The sequence below is a fragment of the Orycteropus afer genome, unplaced genomic scaffold (assembly GCF_000298275.1).
Source record: "Orycteropus afer afer isolate SDZICR_OR568_19922 unplaced genomic scaffold, OryAfe1.0 scaffold00151, whole genome shotgun sequence".
In the NCBI taxonomy this organism is placed as follows: domain Eukaryota; kingdom Metazoa; phylum Chordata; class Mammalia; order Tubulidentata; family Orycteropodidae; genus Orycteropus; species Orycteropus afer.
In genome coordinates, this window is record NW_006921738.1 from 6,326,328 (window position 1) to 6,347,265 (window position 20,938).

Genomic DNA, 20,938 nt, shown 5'->3' on the forward strand with positions numbered 1-20,938 from the left:
AAATGCAGAAAGTTCTTAAACTCAGAAAGAGATTGTGTTTCACAACTTCTGCAAACAAATTCCAAAGTATATAGACTTCTAGGAAGCAGAGAAGTTAGAAAATTTCCTAGGAGTTAATAGTTATTTCTTGGTATTGTTAAAGCACAGTATGATTTGCACATCTGAATGAAATATTTTCCTTAGCAAGCAAACTCTTTCCTGGTAGTGATTCTTTATTTTTCTGCTAAATGACAACTCATATCTTTGCAAGTCTGAGTATTTTTGTCAGAAAAATAAAATTTATTGAGCACATACTACATGCCTGACTATGAGATAGGCACCAAAGAGACAAATGTAAACAGAACAGGTGCCAGTTTTCAGGGAGTTCACAGTCAAGTATAAATGAGGAATTATAACATATGCATCAGGCTAAGAGCTAAAATGAAGGTAGGACATGGTGTTCATCAAAATGTAGTAGTAGTTGTTAGTTGCTATCGAGTCAGCTGCCACTCATGGATACCTTATGTATGTTGTTGTAGCGACCCCTCCTTGGGTTTCCGAGGCAGTATCACTGCAGAAGTAGATTGCCCAACCTTCCTTCTGAGGAGTGGCTGGAGGATTTGAACCACCAGTCTTCTGGTAAGCAGTCAAGTGCCTTAGGCACTATGCTACCAGAGCTCCTACCTTATGTGTAAAAGAATGCAATATTGTTTGGTCTCCAACATCTTCATCATTGTTTGTATGTTTGAATACATTGTTCACAATATTGTGTCAACTCATCTAATTGAGGGTTTCCATCATTTTCACTGACCTTCTACTACCAAACGTGATTCCCTTTTCCAGGATTGGTTTTTCCTGATGACGTGTCTGAACTAAGTGAGTTGAAGTCTTACCATCCACAGTATACTCAATATTCTTTACTAACACCACAGTTTGAATGCATCAAATTTTCTTCTGTCTTCCTTTTTCATTGTCCAGTTTTCACATGCATATGCGGTGACTGAAAAGACCATGGCTGGGTTAGCCATACCTTAGTCATTAAAGTGACTAGGGGTATCTTCCTCAGTCTTGGAAGGTCTGTGAAATTTGATGGATAAGGTGACATTTTAGCTGACACCCAAAGGATGAGTAAGAGTTAATGGAGTATACTCTCAGCAGAGGGATGTACATGTGCAAAGAGGGTGGAAGTAAGAAAATGGAGTGTTTGGGGAAATGAAGGAGATTTAGCCTGGCTGGAGTATTGATAACAGGTGAGGCAAGAGAGATGACTGGAAAGATGAGGAAGGGCTAGCCTTGTGTACCATGTTAAAGAGCCTGGATTATATCCTAAGAAAAATGGAAAAACTTTGAAGGGATTTAAACATGGGGAGGAGATGATCATGCTTATGTTTTAGAAAGATCATCATTCTGAGTGTATGTAAGTGTATGAAAGATTCACTTGGCTATTTGGAGCATGAGTTGGGGTGGGAGGGTGGACAAGACTAGAGGTTGGATAACCAGCAGATGGTAGTCACCACAGTACAGAGCAGAGATGGTGTGATCTAGTCCAGGGTCTTACTATTAGAGTCAGAGAGAAGTGAACAGATTCAAGAGCTCATTGAGAGATGGATGGAATTAATAGAACTTTGAGATTAAATGTGCCAAATGAGGTAGGGAATCAGTCTAGGATGGCTCCCAGGTTTGTGACATGCGAGGATGATGGGACCAGCTCCTGAGCCACAGAACACTGCAGAAACAGCAGATTTTGGAGAGATGTTGAGTTGCATTTTAGAAATGTTACTGGGGGAGAATGTAGGATATCCAAATGGAGATGTTCAGTAAGCAATAGAATCATGGGTCTAAATCTCAGGAGAGATATCTCGATAGGGAGGTGGTTTTGGATGTGATCAGCATGTGAATGGCTGTTGAAGCCAAAACTAAAATGATGTCAGCAAGGCTAATGTCAAAGAGTGCTATCTTCAAAGAGGGTCCACAAGCTTCCACCTTTTCTTGGTTTGCACTTATCAGACCTTAAACATGTAATTAAAATAGGACCATCAATTCATATATCATAGTAGCAGGTTGAATGGAATCCCTCAAAAATTTATATCCACTCAGAACCTCAGATATTGTTAGGTGCCATCAAGTCAACTCCAACTCATAGCGACCCTATGTGCAACAGAACAAAATGCTACCCAGTTGTGCACTATCCTCACAATGCTTCGTGTACTTGAGTCCATTGTTGCAGCCATTGTGTCAATCCAGCTTGTTGAGGGTCTTCTAATTTTTTGCTGACACTCTACTTTACCAAATATGATATCCTTCTCCAGGGAATGGTCCCTTCTGACAACATGACCAAAGTAGGTGAGATGAAGTCTGGCCATTCTTTTTTATTTTTATTTTTATTTATTTAATTTGGGTGAAGATTTACAGAGTAAATTCACTTTTCATACAGCAGTTCACATATACTTTGTCTCATGTCATTGACCAAAATTTACAATGCAGCAGCTCCCCTCCCACTTCCTCCCCATAGTTACCTCCTCCCAGTGTCCATCCCTTCATACTCTTCGAGAGGCCCATTGTCTGCCAACCCTGTATATGATCTTGGATACACTCTCCATTTGGACATACATAATTGTTTAGCTTGTTCACCCATCTATCCGTCCCTATACCCATGTTTGCTTTCATTGACAACTCAGTATTGTATTTACAAAGGGGTTCATATTTGTTGTTTGTACTGCCCATGTAACTCTCTCTGTCTTTCTCATCCTCAATGCTGCCATATTGGTCACTCACATTTGGTACATTGCCCTTCTCTTCACCCAAATCAATATTTATCTCTATCTATCTAACAGCATTCCCTCCCCTTCCCTCCCACCCCTGGTAACCAACAAAGAAAATGTCCTCCAATATATAAACATTTCCTTAACTTTCACAATAACGGACTAATACAATATTTGTCCTTTTGTGACTGACTTATTTCGCTCAGCATAATGTCCTCCAAGTTCATCCACGTTATGCGGTGTTTTGCAGATTCTACATTATTCTTTAGCGTTGCATAGTATTCCATTGTGTGAATGTACCAAAGTTTGGTTATCCATTCCTCAGTTGTTGGACATCTAGGTTGTTTCCAAGTTTTGGCTATTGTAAATAGTGCTGCGATGAACATCGGCGTGCATATATCTGTTCTTGTTATGGCTCTCACTTCTTTAGGGTATATACCTAGTAATGGGATGGCTGGGTCAAATGGTATTTGTATTTCCAACTTTTGAAGGAATCGCCATACTGCTTTCCACAATGGTTGTACCATTTTACAGTCCCACCAGCAGTGTATGAGAGTCCCAATCTCTCCACAACCTCGCCAGCATTTGTTATTTTCTGTCTTGTTGAACTTTGATACTAGTGCTGGAGCAAGATGGTATCTCATTGTTGTTTTGATTTGCATCTCTCTAATAGCTAATGATCGTGAGCATTTCTTCATATGTTTGTTGGCCGCTTGAATATCCTCCTTGGTGAAGTGTCTATTCATGTCTTCTGCCCATTTTTTAATTGGATTGTTTGTCTTTTTGTTATTGAGATGTTGGAGTGTTCTATAAATTCTAGAGATAAGTCCCTTGTCAGATATGTTATTACCAAATATTTTTTCCCAATCTGTAGGTTCTCTTTTGACTCTTTTGGAGAAGTCTTTGGAAGCACATAAACATTTAATTTTTAGAAGGTCCCAATCATCTGGCTTCTCTTCTGCTGTTGGTGCATTTTGAATTATGCTTGGTAGTCTATTTATACCAAATATTAGGGCCCTTAAGTTTGAGCCTAAATTTTCCTTGAGAAACTGTATAGTTCTAGGTTTCACATTTAAGTCTTTGATCCATCTGGAGTTTGTTTTTGTGTGTGGTGTGAGGTACAGATCTTGTTTCATTTTTCTGCAAATGGATCTCCAGTTTTGAGTCTGGCCATTCTTGCTTCTAAGGAACGTTCTGGCTCCACTTCTTCCAGGACAGATTTGTTCATTCTTCTGGAAGTCCATGATATTTTCAGTATTCTTTGCCAACATATTTATCCAACAATTCAAAGGCATCAACTCTTCTTCAGTCTTCCTCTTTCATTGTCCAGCTTTCACATGCTTATGAGGTGACTAAAAATACCATGGCTTGGGTTAGGCACACCTTAGACTTCAACGTGACATCTTTGCTTCTTAACACTTTAAAGAGGTCTTTTGCCGCAGGTTTGCCCAGTGCAATACAATGTCTGATTTCTTGATTGCTGCAGTGGGGTTTATTAAGAAAGTATAGGCACAGCTAGCTTTATTGAACTTCATAGATACTGTTTCTTTTTTTTTTGATTGTTTGTTTGTTTTACAAATTGAAGATTTGTGGCACCCCTGCTTCAAGCAAACCTATCAGTGCCATTTTTCTAAAAACATGTGGTCAGTTTGTGTCTCTATGTCACATTCTGGTAATTCTCACAATATCTCAAACTTTTTCATAATGCTATCGAACATTTAGTAGACTACAGTGTAGTGTAAGCATAACTTTTATGTGCACTGAGAAACCAAAAAATTCATGTGACTTCCTGTATTGCAATGTTCACTATATTGCAATGGTTTGGAACCAAACTCTCAATATCTCCACGGTATGCCTGTAACAGTATACAATTCAGGATCAGGATCAAGTTAGAAGTAATGGGAACAATTCACAACTCTTAGATCTGTGGGTCAGCAAGCCTCACCACAGCCGACTCACACTGCTCTCCTGTTTCCTACCATCTTGAGCAGCTATTGTTCTTGTTACTGCTGTGTCATCATCTCTCACTGTCTTCCATATTACAACTCCTCTGTCTCCTGAGTCTAGGAGGTTTCCAGTGCAGGAATTCTGAGTCCAAAGGAATTGCTTTTCTCCCATCTCTTCTTCTTGGTGATAGTCAGATCCTCTCTTTTTGCTGCAGGGATAGCTCGTTTTAAGCCTCGTGGAATGGCAAAACTGACCAATCCCCTCAGTAGTGTTCCATACACCTTATTTGCATGGTCTTACCCCTGAAGTTTCCTTGCACCTTATTTGCATTTTAGCAAATTATCCAATCCCCTTGGTGGACCACAGCACCTCATTTGCATAGTTCCACCCAGTCATTTGGTGAGAGTGACAAGTAATTTACTGCACTGCATCTTATGAGAAGAGGTGAGAACATCAAAAGAGAAAGAGAAAAATGAAAGGGAAATGTGACAATGGTAGTATAGATTGGGGTGACATAGCCTCAAGCCAAGGAATGCCAAAGATTGCCATGAGCCACCAGAAGCTAGGAAGAAACAAGGAAGGATTCTTCCCTAGAGCCTTCCGAGGGAGCATGTCCCTACAAATACTAACCCCCATTTATGGTATTGTTGTAGTTAGAACGTTCAGCTGCTAACTGAAAGGGTGAGGTTGAAGTCCACTCAGAAGCACCTTGGAAAAAAGGTCTGGGAATCTACTTCCAGAAACATAGCCACTGAAAACTCTATGGAACACAGTTATACTCTGACAAACATGGAGTCTCCAGGAGTCAGAATCGACTTGATGGCAAGTGGTTAGTTATTGGTAATGTTGCTATTAGCAGTTGCCAGACCTCTGAATTTTTCAAGATGAGCTAGAGATTTGGATTTTTTAAAAAATTGTGTCCCTGGTCAGGAGCTGGTGGACTTTGGAGCTGGTAGGCTTCAATAGATGGTAGAGACTAGACATGCCATCTTGATGGGCAGTAGATGCATGCTTCTGGGGTGGTGGGAACATTTTCTTCCCTGACCTGCCACGATGGTGCAAGGATTCACAAACCATCATACTTCCCATCATACACACTCATCTCAGAGGTTTTTGCATGGATCCTATCTTTATTTAAAATAGTGATATTTTATTCATCATAGGTGTTTTGCATTAATTTTGATTTTTAAAAATTATTTCATATTATGGGTTGAAAGTCCCTGAGTGGCACAAATGGAAGGTTGGCCAATCCTACTTCCATAGTGATACTGCCTCGGAAACCCAAGGAGGGGTCGCTATGAGTCAGGGCTGACTCGACGGCATATCACAACAACAACAACAACAACTAACCTAAAGGTTGGCAGTTCAAATCCACACCGCGGCACTGTGGAAGAAAGGCCTGGAGATTGCTTTTGTAAAGATTACATCCAAGAAATTCCTGTGGAGCACCTTTATTCTATAACACATGGGGTTGCTATGAGTCAGAATTGACTAGACAATGTGTTTGGTTTTGAATGTTGGTATGGACTGATATATAAAAAAAGAAGATATATTGCAGCCCTAGCACTTGCTGTTGTTGTTAGGTGCTGTCAAATTGGTTCTGACTTATAGTGACCCTATGGACAACAAAATGAACCACTGGTCCTGCACCCTTCTCATAATCATTGCTACATTTGAGCCCATTGTTGTAACCACTTTGTCAACCCATCTCATTGAGGGTCTTCCTCTTTTTCACTGAATCTCTGCTTTATCAAGTACCTTCTCCAGAAACTGGTCCCTCCTGATAACATGACCAAAGTCTCAGAGACAAATCTTGCCATCCTTGCCCTAAGGAGCATTCTGGCTGTACTTATTGTATTACTGATTTAGCAAGCTGTCGTTTGGAGTCCAGTGCCCAACCTTCACTGTTATCATCCATCACAGCAGCCTGAGGGGAGGATCTCCCACAGAACAGATGGGAGCCTGGGGAAGGCATCCAGATTCCAATTGTAGCCATAGCAAACAGTGTCTGAGGAACAAAGCTACTTGGAGTGGGATGGACAGGCAGAGGAAGACATTTCCAAGAAAAAACAAGAACTATTTCTGGACTATCAATTCTGTTGGATTCTTGGCACTTCTTTCTTCTATTCTTTAATATGTTGTTGTTGTTGTTAGGTGCCGTCGAGTCATTTCTGACTCATAGCGACCCCATGCACAGAAGAACGAAACACTGCCCGATTCCGCACCAGCCCCACAATCCCTGCCATACTTGAGCCCATCATCGCAGCCACTGTGTCAATCCATCTTGTTGAAGGCCTCCCCCTCTTTCGTCGACCCTCCACCCTACCAAGCATGACATCCTTCTCCAGGGAATGGTCCCTTCTGGCAACATGACCAAAATAGGTAAGACGAAGTCTGGCCATTCTCACTTCCAAGGAGCATTTCAGGTGAACTTCCTCCAGGACAGATCTGTTAGTTCTTTAATATGGGAATACATAAACCAGTTTCAAGAGGATCAAGAGTGAGCTGTAGCTTCCTAGGTTTACAAACAGCTTCTTCTCTTTCTTCCATTGTGAAAGGCACAGAGATTTGATTCAGAGAAGCTCAGCCATTTGAGGAGAAAACCATTTTCCCTGAATTATCTCTTGTCCAAGTTTTCCAAGTATTTCCAGAAGTGGGTCTGGAACTGTCAGTGTGGCTTAGCCTTAGGACTTCCAGGTCAGGGCAAGATCTCCGGTACTTGGGTGCGTCTGGGAGACCACAGGCCTGGAAGCCAAGTTGAAGCTGGAGCAGGATGAACCTCTGCTGACCAGGAATGCAGAGCCGTGGGGTCACTGTCCTCTCTGAACCTGCTTCATTCAAGCTCTTCATGTCAATATGGTTCATCCATACTGAGAAATCCCCCCTGGGAGACTGTCCTTGAACTGAAGTGCAAGGCCTGTAAGTTTGTTGGAATCATTAGAAGCTCCAGATGAGATCAACTATTTCAAACATAGAAAAACGAGACTAATAGATTGAGCTTCTCCATACCTTCCACTCAACTTAAGAAATAAAATGTTACAAATACAATCAAAGCCTTTTTAAACAGCCTAAATGTCTATCCTTGAAAGAATAGAGAGATAAATGATGGTGTATTCTAGAATATTCTGTAGCAAGTAAAATGAATGAATCAGAGCTATGTGTGTCATCACAGCTGAACCTCACATACAATCTTGAGCTTGATTCTTTACATAGATGTTCCCAGGGAAACTGGAACTACTTTGCTCTTTGAGAACTCTCAGCTTAGAATGAGTCCTGAGTGGCTTCCATTCCCTTCTCTCTTCTTTTCCTCCTCCGTCCTTTCCTCTACACTATTTTCCCCCTGGATCCTCTACTTCTCTTACCTCCTTCAATTTCATTTTATGTTCTATCATGACTATCCTGTCTCTTTTCACCATTTTTCTTTTTTCTTCATGGGAAAAGCCTGGGTGAACATGGACATATGCATCATTTCCTGGTCAATCTATTATTATCCCCACTTTAAGACCAAGAAAACTGAGGCTCAAAGAGATTGGCAAATGAGCCAAGGCTCTGCAAATTGTACATAGCGGAGCTGGGACTTGAATGCAGGTTAGACTCCTGACACTGGGCTCTTCCTACCACATGGCTCGTTCCTTGCCGCTCTCTTCCTATTTTCTGCCTTTTCTTTTCTTCCATCTCCAATGATGTCCCATTTATCTGCTACTAGCTCTGGTGGCATAGTGTCTAAGGCATTTGACTGCTAACCAGAAGGCTGTTCAAACCCACCAGCCACTCCTCAGAAGGAAGATTGGACAATCTCCTTCCATAGAAATACCACCTTGGAAACCCAAGGAAGGATCGCTATGAGTAGAAATCGACTCGATGGCTGTGAGTTTGGTTTTTGGTTTGGATAATTACAAGTATTATCATTCTAATATCTGTCATACCTTTCAAGGATAACATAAACCAAAAAATCCAAACGCATTGCCATTGAGTACATTTTAACTCCTGGTGACCCCCTGCATTGCCTAGTAGAACTGTGCTCCATGGGGTCTTCAAGGCTGTGACGTTTTGGAAGCAGATCGCCAGGACTTTCTTCTGAGGTGCCTCTGAGTGTCTTCAAACTGCCAGCCTTTCAGTTAATAGTCAGGCACTTAACAGTTTGCACCACTCATGGATGCCATCGGTTGTCATAAGTTTGGTTTATTAAATGCACTTGTGAACAAGATCTCATTTGGTCCTGACAACCCCTGTGAGGTGTATGGGCTCAATATTAAGCCCACTTTACAAATGAGAACCAGAGCTCCAAGCTCAAGGCTAATCTCCTTGTCCCTAACTCTGAGTCTCGGGGACTTTTTTGTTTTTTTACCTTGCTTCTCTTAGTTACCTGTTGCTGCTATAACAAAGAAATATCACCAATGAGTGATTTTAAGAAACAGAAATTTATTTTCTCACAGTCATGGAGGCTAAAAGTCTCAGTCAGGGTCTTTGCTGTATTTGTCCCTTCTCTGGGTCTCTCTCCTAGTTCTGGTGACTGCTGGCAATCCTTGTCATTCCCTTGCTTGTAGATCATTCTCACATGGCATCTGTCTTCCATTGTGTGTGACTGTAACTATTTCGCGTTTTTTATACCTCAGAAGTGATTAAGGTTTAGGACTGACCTTAAACTCTACGGGGGCAGCTCTACTCTGTCCCATTGGGTCAGTTGTTGTTGTTATTTGCCGTCGAGTCTGCCCCGACTCATAGCGACCCCTCCTTGGGTTTCCGAGGCAGTATCACTACGGAAGTAGAATTGCCCAACCTTCCTTCCAAGGAGTGGCTGGTGGGTTTGAACCGCCAGCCTTCTGGTTAGCAGTCAAGTGCCTTAAGCACTATGCTACCAGAGCTCCTATTGGGTCAGTAGGAGTTGGAATTGACTTGATGATAATGAATTGGTTTTGGTTTTTGGTTACGTTGGTCTAACCTCATTAGCATAACAAAAGAACAACACTATTTCCAACAGGATCACATGCACAGATATAGGGGCCAGGACTTCAACAGCTATTTCTGGGACACACAATTTAATCCATAACACTGCTTCACTGAGTTCCTTCGCATTGATCTCCAAGGCCATGAGACCACTCAAAGTCAAGTGTTCAACACTGGACACACAGTGCCTGTGAAACCAGAGCCCATCTTTATTTACAGTTTTGATATTTTGTTCATTGTGGATTTTGGGGGCATTATTTTTGAATTTTTAAAAATACTGAAGGAATATATTATTTTTTGATAATTGTTTCCAGCATCCTTAAATTTTGTACCTCACTTGCCTCACCTCAGTCCCAGCTCTGCCTCTGTCTTTATCTAGTGCTGGAATTACACTGAGATGCTTTCTAATAAGGTAAGCCTGTGAGAATGCGTTTCACAGCAGTGTTGCATGTGGCTATCTTTTTTGCCCTTTCTTTGTTCGTTTACTTGGTTTACAGGGTATCAATCCATCAGCTCTCTCTCTCTGGGAACCCTACCTCCTCGATGATCTAGGAGTGTCAGGTAAGCACCTTGGGATAATGATACCTTGACTAAGAAAGAGGAGGTCCTCTTTCTTCTGCTGGGCCCTTGCTATTAACTGGCCAGACTCTCTCTCTCTCTGTGGGGTTTGAGCAGCTGAGCATAATGAAGCCTTTTTCTGGGAAGGAACTTTTTGGGAATAAACTTTTTTGGGAAGAAACTTCCATGGATACCTTCTGGCCATCCCCCCCACACACACACCAGCTGTTAGCCTTTAGAGGAATAGAAGGAACAACTGGATCAGGGTTTTTCCTAGAAAAGTCCTTCGATGGACCCATTATGGAAAACAGAGCTGTTTTTGTTTCCTTTGATTAATCACAGTGTCCAGTTTCCCAAAGCAAATGTGGCCTTGAGCCTTCCGAATGAACACAGTCTGTGCACTAAGGAAAGGCACGGCTGCCTGGCACTCAGCAAGGTCCCTAAGATCTAGGCGTGGAGGGGCGTGTAGCCCTGTCCTCAAGGACTAGGCTCTTCATCCTTTACATTATTTACAGGAGCTCAAGTTACTCATAGGCAAGACATATTTCCTTTGTGTTTTTGTGCCAGTGTGAACAGGAGAAATATTAGCCTTTAAAGATGTCTTTACAGTTCCTTGAAAGCTGCTGCAATGAAGTCAGCCAGAGAATTATATAACAGCAAAACTCACTTAAAGCAACAGCATCTTATATAGGGCTGTGATGTTGCACTTATTAATGTTTTTCTTTCTTTCTTTCTTTCTTTCTTTTAACTAATTATGAAGGAAAAGACACTAGTTTTGTGGAGGAAATAGAGTGAAGCCCACTCTCCTTCACTATTTTATTTCTCTCATCAGAAGAATGCAATTTCTAGGGTACTAATTAAATTCACACACACACAATGCCCCTTTGAAGGAGACAGGGGAACTAATGTTCATTAACCTAAGGCTCTTATCGCTTTGTTGTTGCTGCTGTTAAATGCTGTTCAGTTGGTTGCAACTCATAGCAACAGAATCACATCAGAAAGACAGAACATACAACAGAAGGAAACACTGCCTGGTTCCACATCATTGTTATTGTTATATTTGTTATTGTTATATTTGAGCCCATTGTTGCAGCCACTTGGTCAATCCATCTCATTAAGGGTATTCCACTTTTCAACAACCCTCTGTTTTGCCAAGCATGATGTCTTCCAGGGACCAGTCCCTCCTGATAACATGTTCAGACGAAACCTCACTATCCTTGGTTCTAAGGAGCATTCTGGTTGTACTTCTTCCAAGACAGATTTGTTTGTTTCTCTGGTAGTCCATGGTATATTTAATATTCTTCACCAACACCATAATTCAAAGGCATCGATTCTTCTTCAGGCCTCCTTATTCATTGTCCAGCTTTCACATGTATATGAGGTGATTGAAAATACCACAACTTGGGTTATGCACACCTTAGTCTTCATTGTGACATCTTCATCTTTTGACATTTTAAAGATGTCTTTTGCAACAGATCAGTGTAAATATGTTGTATGATTGCTTGACAGTTGCTTCCTTGGGCATTGACTGTGGATCCAAATAAAATTAAATCCTTGACAACTTCATTCTTTCCTCCATTTATCATGATGTTGCTTATTGGTCTAGTTGTGAAGAGTTTTGTCTTCTTTATGTTGAGGTGTAATCCATACTGAAGTCTTAGATCTTTGTCAGTAAATGCTTCAAATCCTGTTCCCTTTCAGCAAGCAAGGTCATATCATATTACAGGTTGTTAATGAGTCTTCCTCCAACCTTGAAGCTGCCTTCCTCTTCATGTAGTCTAACTTCTCAGATTATTTTTGCTCAGCATACATATTGAAAGGAGCTCTGGTAGCATAGTGCCTAAGACACTTGAATGCTAACCAGAAGGCTGGTATTCAAACCCACCAGCCACTCCTTGGAAGGAAGGTTGGGCAATCTACTTCTGTAGTGATACCACCTCAGAAACCCAAGGAGGAGTTGCTATGAGTCGGGTCTTACTTGATGGCACATAACAATAACAACAACATACATATTGAATAAGTATGGTGAAAAGATACAACCCTGACACATAACATTCTTGATTTTAAACCATGCAATATCCCCTTATTCTGTTCAAACAACTATCTCTTTGTCTATGTACAGATTCTTCATGAACAGAATTAAGTGTTCTGGAATTCCCATTCTTTGCAATGTTGTCCATAACTTGTTATGATACACACAGTCAAATTCCTTTGCATAGTCAAAAAACACAAGCAAACATCCTTCTGGCAGTTTCTGCTTTCAGCCAAGATTCACCTGACATCAGCAAAGATATCCCTCATTCCAAGTCCTTTTTCAAATCTGGTTTGAATTTCTGGTAGTTCCCCGTTGATGTACCACTACAACTATTTTTGAATTATCATCAGCAAAATTTTACTTCAGTGTGATATTAATAATAATGTTCAATAATTTCCACATTCTGTTGAATCATCTTTTTTGGAATGGGCATGTATATGGGTCTCTTCCAGTTGATTGTCTTCCAAATTCCTTGGCATAAATGAGTGAGCACTTCCAGTGTTGCATTGTTTGTTAAAACATCTCGATTATATTGCATCAGTTGCTGGCAGTTTTTTTTTTTTTTTTTTTTCCAATACCTTCAGTGCAGCTAGGACTTCTTCCTTCAATACCATCAGTTCTTCATCATACGCTGCCTCCTGAAATGGTGGAGCTCTTACCGATTTTCATTTGGTCCAGTGACTGTGTATCCCTTCCATCTTCTTTTGATGCTTCCAGCACTATTTTGCCATAGAATCTTTCAAAATTGCATTTTGAGGCTTGATTTTTTTTTGTTTCAGTTCTTTCACCAACCATATTCTTCCCTTTTGGTTTCCTAACTCCAGGTCTTTGCACATTTCATTATAATACTTTAGTTTGTTTTTTTGAGCCACCTTTTGAAATCTTCTGTTTCCGCTTTTTATTTCATCTTTTCTCCATTTGCTTTAGCTATCTACATTCAAGAGCAAGTTTCAGAGTCTCTTCTGACAGCCACTTTGGTCTATTCTTTCTTTCCTGTCTTTTCATGGCTTTTTGCTTTTTTCACCTATGTTGCGCATACCTATTCTTTTTTGAATTCTGAAAGAAAAAAGAAAGGAGAGAAGCTTTCTAAAGCATGTATTTATTTTAAGAGTCTGGGAGAGTTTTAGAAATACTGAATTAGCTTCTCCTTTCAAAGGACACAATGCCTTTTTTTTTTTTTATTGTTGTGGTTTGGGTGAAAATTTACAGAGCAAATTCACTTTCCATATAACAGTTCACATCCACTTTGATTACAATTTACCACAATGCAACAGCTCCCCTCCCACTTCCTCCTGATAGTTACCTCATCCCTGTGTCCATCCCTCCTTGCACTGTCTCCCTGTGCATAAACAGCCCTTCTTTCTCCCATGATTGATCACTCCAAAGAGTGTATCTACCTGAGGTAAATATTCAACTCATATCCTTATCTTTTGTTTGGCTGGAAGCCACAGGTGTGGGTTCAATTCCAGACCTGAAGGGCAGCTAGGGGCCATAGTCTCAGTGGTGCCACCAGGTGCTATCGGACCAGCAAACCTGCCCCCCACCTTTTTTTTTTCTCAAAGGGCACAATACCTTTTGAGGTAAAGAAAGATTCAAGCATTAGAGAATTTACTGCTATGCTATTTTACAGGGTGTTTTTGCAAACAGCTAATGTGTTTAGCTGCTAGCCAGAAAGTTGAAGATTTGACTCCACCAAGAGGCACCTTGGGAGGTAGGCCCAGTGATCTCCTTCTGAAAAACCAGCCACCGGAAACGCGATGTGGCACAGGTCTGCTTCAACACACATGGGTTGATTGAGTTGGAGTCAGCTCCATAGCAACTGGTTTGATTTAATACCCTTCAAGGCATGTGGCATATATTAACTTAAATAACCTCTACACTCCCTCAACTTGGCCTTCTTTTTCTTCCCATTTTAGAGGTGAAGAAACTGGAGTCTGAAGGATTTCATGACTTGCTTGACGTCATACAACCCAAATGATGTCATACTCTGAGTTTCTGGTTTTCCCTTCCCTGCATTACCCAGCCTCCCATCTCCTTTCCACTACACCAGACGTTCTCAACCAAGGGCAATTTTGCCCCCTGGGGACTTTTGGCAATGTCAAGGTAGTTTTTGGTCATCATGACTGGGCATGGAGGTGTACTGGCATCTAAAAGGTGGAGACCAGGGATGCTGCTAAGTGTCCTACAATGTACAGGACAGCCATAACAAAGATGCCTCCAGCTCAAAATGTCCATAGTGCCAAGGTTGTGAAGCCCTGGTCCATACTGGGCTCAGCATCACATGAAAATTCCCATCTTCAGGAGTTGCCAAGAGTGCCTCTGCCTAGCGACAGGCTTGGCCTCTCTCCTGTTGCTGATGCCACTAGAGTTAAAGCTGCTGTCTAGAATGCCCTTTGGCAGGGGCCAAGTGTCCCCTGCGGAGTTTGCTGTGGGACATGCAGTGCACCAGCCGGAGCTGATGTGTTTTATAATTTATAGTCACAGGGCGCCTGTCTTCATTTAGCAGCAAGCCTGCTGGCAGCCACCCTCCCAGGGAGGAAGTGCATTCCACAGAGGCCCACAGCTCCCGCCAGCTGACCGCTTGTGGTATTTGGGGATGGCTGTTGCTCTGAGGCACCTGGGGCGGAGATGGAGCCGAGCATGCGGTCTCTCCTTCCGACCTCTCCATCAGCAGCAGGCCTTGCCAGAAGATGGCCTATTGAACATTTCCAGGAATAGCACTGCCAAGCCTGTCAACTGCTTTCTTGGAAGTACACTCAGTAAGGATGGCAGATCTCCAACAGGGAGAGCAGAAAGCCCGGCCTGGACCACAGCACTTTGAAATAGCAGTGCCTGGCTGCAGGCCCTGTCAGTGCATTGGGGAACCAGAGCTATTCTCCTTGGACTTCTGAGCCTTGGCAGCTTCGAGGGTCCTTCTAATATGTTCTCAGTTTGGAAGGGAGATGGCCATGGCTTCCAGAAGGCCATAGCCCCTATGGACCTCCTTCAACTCTGTTACCCTCACAGGTTTGCTGTGTTGGTACAGCTTCCAGCAGCGATTCAACTTTGAGCAGGGTATTAACTGTCAGCATTGACCAGCTTAAATGTGACCTGGGGGGTGTTTGCATTCTTTCTCTTGTAAGCTTCACTCCCAAATACACTCGAAGGAATATCAGAAAGGAGGAATATAAAGTTCCTCTCACCCCCTGTCCCTAGTCACTCTGAGGATATAGCAAATATGAGGCTAATATGTGATATTGAAGATAAACATTGTAATTCACCCTCTTCCCCCGAGCCTGTAAAGTTGACCTTTTCCTTTACAGAAGCCTGACATTCCTGTTGAAATGTGTCCACCTTGAACGCTTCTAGGCCCTGAGATACAATCTTTTCTGACCCCTGTGGTAACTGTGGTGACAAGGCTTGGAGAGGTCTTAAAATCCCAGCTGCCTTCTAAGAAAACTCCTTGAGAGCTTAGGCATCATGTCAAAGCAAAGGACTGAAAACTCTTTGCTGGCTGAAATATTTTGGGAAAGGGAAATTGTGGCAAATTTTATCACAGACCATGTATGAGACATCTTTATATTCCCAGAACCACTGACTCCCACTGAGCTACACTTAATTGGGCAAGGAATACAGAAAGCCAAGTTCAATTAGAATTTTAGGTAAACAACACATTTTTCCCCCAGTATAAGTATGTTCCAAATATTATTCACTGTTTATCTGAAATTCACATTTAACTGGGTGTAATATAATTTTATTTGTTAAATCTGGCAATTCTATTTGGGGGATATATTGATCAATTTTTAAATTAATGACAGGGGACATCAATCTTTATTCAATACACATGAAACATCACTCTTACTTGCTTCTTGTGACCAGTTAAGTGAAGAGGCAGGAAACGAGAGAGGAGAGTAGCAATGAAGAAGGGAAGACAGAATGATCAAGAGGAAAGGGAAACAGACATAGTGAAGGAGAAAAAGAATATCTCAGTGAGAGAGAAACAGGAAGTACTGAGTGGCAAGAGGAAAAATAGGAAAATGACTAAAGGAACCAAAGTGTTTGATAAATTATGACTTTCGTACAGTGCCATTTCCCTGGGAAATGCTGTTCAGCTGTCGAAACACTGTTCCCAGATCTTCTGCTGCTCTTTGTTCTCTCTGGTGAAACCCACAGTGACTACTAGGGAGAAATAAATTTCTGGCCATAGTGTCAGCATCTAGGTCAAGATGACCGTAAGATCAGGTTGAAATAAAGCCTAAGGCCTTATCCATCTCTTGGACCCGACGATCCTCTCCAAATACACACACTCATTGCTGTCATTCATGGATTGTAGATTTCCAAAGAATTGGAATATAAACAATAAAATAAAGGAGGTTGCAATGAGTCCATGAAACATGTTGTTGTTGTTGTTGTTGATGATGGTTTAGAAAACTTTCTAACAGCCTCTTTGGGTTCTGGGTCATGTGGTCAGGAGTAAGTGTTGTTGCAGGGCAGGTGTGCAGACAACAGAAACGTCTTAATTATTAATACCATTATTCTCTTTACATAACAAAACCACCTTTAGATAGGTGGTCAGACTGGTCTAAACCCCAAAGACAAGAAACTCTGGTAAGCTTCCAGGGGGATGGAAGAGTTGGGCATCATACGGAGAAGCCTAGCAGGATCTGTAAGGACCCTGCCTAGGAGCCCACCAGCAAGTGCGTTTACTAAAGATCTAAAAAAGGGGGCTGCTGCACTATTAGGTGTTAATAGTGGGCTCCCATAAAGTCCAGTGGGGAACAAAAGAGACACATCAAATATCCTTCTGTGTTTTGACCCTATACCTCACCCCTGGGGATATTCAGCTGTGTCCACTTGGGACATTATCATGACAATAGTAGTATTTACTAAGCATCTATTCTGGGACAGGCACACAGAAGGCAATTTATGTACATTATCACAATTGATCCTCAACAACTATCTCATGTTGTAGGTATCGTTATTGTTCTTATTACTATCACCCTGATTTAAAAGATAGAGAAATCATGGCTCTAAGAAGTTAAGTTGTTGTCTCAAAGTCAGTTGATGACTGAGTGCTAGAACTGAGATTCAGGGTTCCTCCCAACTCAGATTCCCTCCTGGCCCTCCAGTCACATGTGGGATTCAAATACTGACTCCATTACTTATTAGCTGTGTGGCCCTGGGTAAGTTACTTAATCCCTCTGTGTATCAATTTCAGTGTTTTTAAAACGGGGATAAAATAGTACCTACCTCATAAAGTTTTTGATAGGCACACTGCATACCTTATCTTTCTTTTTTAAAAATTTTTATTATGATTTGGGTGAAAATTTACAGAGCAAAATCATCTTCCATACAGCAGTTCACATACACTTTGTCTCATGATACTGACTGCAACTTCCCACAATGCAACAGCTGTCCTCCCACTTTCTCCCCATAGCCACCTCTTCCCTGTGTCCTTCCCTCCCATGCACTCCTGCCCTGAGCTGTCTCCCTGTGCATACACCGTCCTTCTGTTCTTCCATGACTGATCTCTCCATGGAGTGTATCTACCTGATGTAAATGTTAGGAGCTCTGGTGGTGGAGTGCCTAAGGCATTTGACTGCTAACCAGAAGGCTGGCAGTTCAAACCCACCAGCCACTCCTTGGAAGGAAGGTTGGGCAATCTACTTCTATAGTGATACCGCTTCAGAAACCCAAGGAGAGGTCGCTATGAGTACGATCTGACTCAAGGGCAATGCATTTACATTAATGTAAATGTTCAGGTCATATGCCTGCTTTTGTTTGGGTGGAAGCCACAGAAGTGGGTTTAATTCCAGACCTGGAGTGCAGCTAGGGGTCATAGTCTCAGGAGTTCCACCAGGCTCTATTAGACCAGTAAACCTGGTCCCTTTTTCTTTTTTTTAAATGATTTTGAGTTTTGTTCCACATTGTTCTCCCACTTTATACAGGATCTCCTACATAGATCCCTCTCTGAGTAGTTGACAGTGGTAGCCAGGCACCATCTAGTTCTTCTGGTCTCATAGTCATATAGGCTGAGGATCGCATGGTGTACCAGTCGCTTGGACTAATTGTTTCCATGCATCTTTGGTTTTCTTCATTCTTCTTTGCTTTGGATGAGGAGAGACTCATTGTTGCATCTAGATGGCCGCTTGCAAGGTTTAAGATCCCAGTCATTACTTGCCAAAGTGGGATGTGGAACAATGATTTTGTGTAGTGTGTTATGCTAATTGAGCTTGATGTCCCCCGTGATCATGGTCCTGAGTCCACAGGTCCAATACTCGCTCCCTCTGGGTAGCTGGCTGTGGCCAAGAGGTGACTACAACTTTGTCCCTTGTCAGCTCTACTGTATACTTGGAAATTCTTACAGAACATACAAATACACTTGTGAAAACATTGTCAGCCAACCCTATCCATTGGGAGTGGACACACTCCCTCCTGTGTAGCTATACCTAATTGTTCAGCCTGTCCATCCATCTATCCACCAGTATATCAATGTTTGCCATCACTGACAGTGCAGTACTGTATGTGCTAAAGAGTTCATCTTTGTTGTCTATACCTCCCACCCACCTCTCTATGTCTTCCTCTTCCTCAGTGACACCATGTTGAAAAATATGGAATGTTTCACAAATTTGTATGTCATCTTTGTGTAGGGGTCATGTTAATCTTATCTGTATTGTTCCAATTTTAGAATATGTGCTGCCTAAGTGAACACCCTTATCTTATTTAATTCTCATAAATCACCTGTAAAGTAGGTACTACTCCCCATCCCACTTGGCAGGTGAGAAAATTGAGAGCCAGAGAGAAGGGAGAAAGACCCTGTTCCTCCCTTCTTCCAGCCCGACAATCTTTCTCGAAGCCCTCCCATTAACAGAACCTAGCTAGAGCCAGTTGGCAGGGAAGCCAGGGAAATAGAGTTTGCAGGGGTCTACCCCTTATGGCATAAAGCAAAGCAGAAAGATGGAGACTGGATCTGAGACCAAACAGAAGAATGACTGGCGAGAGGCCTTTCCTGATTCTACAGCCAAAATGAATCTGTCCTGGCTCTGAAAGTCCATAGCTCTTAATCCAGAAATTTCCTTCTGCCCTTAAGACCAGTGGCATCGCTAGAGAGGGTGTGGGAGTGTGGACTGTGCCAGATGACATTGTTGGAAAGATGACACCAAAATGATTGTCTATAAAATTTTTGTGTAGTGTTTCAGCAGATTTTTAAAATTATTTTTTTTAATAAAAATATCCCTGTAGTTAATTATAACAGCAAAAAATTTTTCATAAGCCCAGCTTACATATATTGATATACCTATAAGGCTAAAACTATGCTCCTTTAGTTTTTGAACTTTCTAATGTGCTCAGAGCTGTCATTATTACCCAGTTAGAAGGGGCCTTTGAATCACATGGCTCTGTCTGCACACCCTACGAGCAAGCACTGTTGCTTTCATTGCTGATCGTAATTTTACAGTCACTGATTTTGTCAAATTTTCTGTCACGATAGCTATGAGATTGTTGTAATTAATATTTGTGGACCTATATCAGTAACTTTTTAAGAATGAAGTAGTAATAAAAGGAGAAATTTTCAAAGGCTTTTTGCTCAATTACTAATAATGTTGTAATTCAACATAGAAAAATTTTACAAAATAATTTTGTTGTTAGGAATCATATAATCAATATATAATCATGAAAGCAATTTCCAACTATATCATGTATTATTTTATGATTAAAATTGATATTATACTTAAATGTTTAATACTTATTGATTATATAGTTCTTTGATAACTAAATACAGAAATTGACAGTTTAAAATATACAGTGAGGGAAATACTATGTTTCTTGATACATGTTTAGCAATATAACTTAATCTTAAACTCAGATTTTTTATAAATTTTAACCTTTTAAATTTTTCTTTAAAAAAATCACTGTCTTACAAATAAATAAAACTGATTTTGATGGTATATTTAGGGTTTAAGTTTGAATTATGGTTTTAAAATAGTAATGTGTTAAAATTTACATTTGATAGAACTAATATATCCAATAGATTTACATTTTATAATTTTTTTTCAAGCATTGCTAACTTATCTGTTTCCTTATCATGCAGGGATATTTTGTCACGCTACAGGGAGTGTATAAATTGAAGAGACCAAGTAGACGTCAACAAAGAAAAGTAAGAGACAAGAGTTAAATCACTCAAAAAACTTGCTGGATCCATGCTTCAATATGTTGAAAGACCGGATGATAGCCAGGATTCATCGAAAGACACTGCTCGTCAGTCTCCAGTTGATAAAGCTGATTCTTCTGATGCCAGCGTGCATTCTACAAGAGAGCAGAGAGTGGAAATGATAGAACTTGAAGCAGAAGAGAGTGCTGACAGTGACTCTAGCAATGATGAGTGACATTACGGAGAAAGTTTTGTAAGTTTTGTGTAATGTTTCTTTCTGGGAGATACTAGTTCTAGATTATTTCCGAGTTGAAATCATCAAAAGGGAAGGTGCTTCTTTCCGGAAAAAGATGGGCCGTTCAGTGTTGTGGCAAGGCGAGATGCAAAAGCAAAGGGGGATGTGCACCAGCTTTTAAGAGTGGTTTACAAGGTGATGCCAAATGGCAAGACAATTCTGCAGTCATGGACGGTTTACTCACTCATCACTGAGAATTTATACTGTTTTTGCTGCTGACGGTTTGCTGTCAGTGCTACAGACGCAACATCCAAATTTGTGACTGGTTTTTCAGAAGTGGTGGAAAC

At 41.2% G+C, this 20,938-nt stretch overlaps 1 non-coding gene across 1 annotated transcript; it reads right to left on the bottom strand.

Moving 5' to 3' along the window:
* Positions 1–18,812: 18,812 nt before the first annotated feature.
* On the bottom strand, positions 18,813–18,919 carry LOC122150487. The gene has a single exon (XR_006163695.1). It is a non-coding gene; the product is annotated as a U6 spliceosomal RNA (small nuclear RNA).
* Between the last annotated feature and the right edge of the window lie 2,019 nt (positions 18,920–20,938).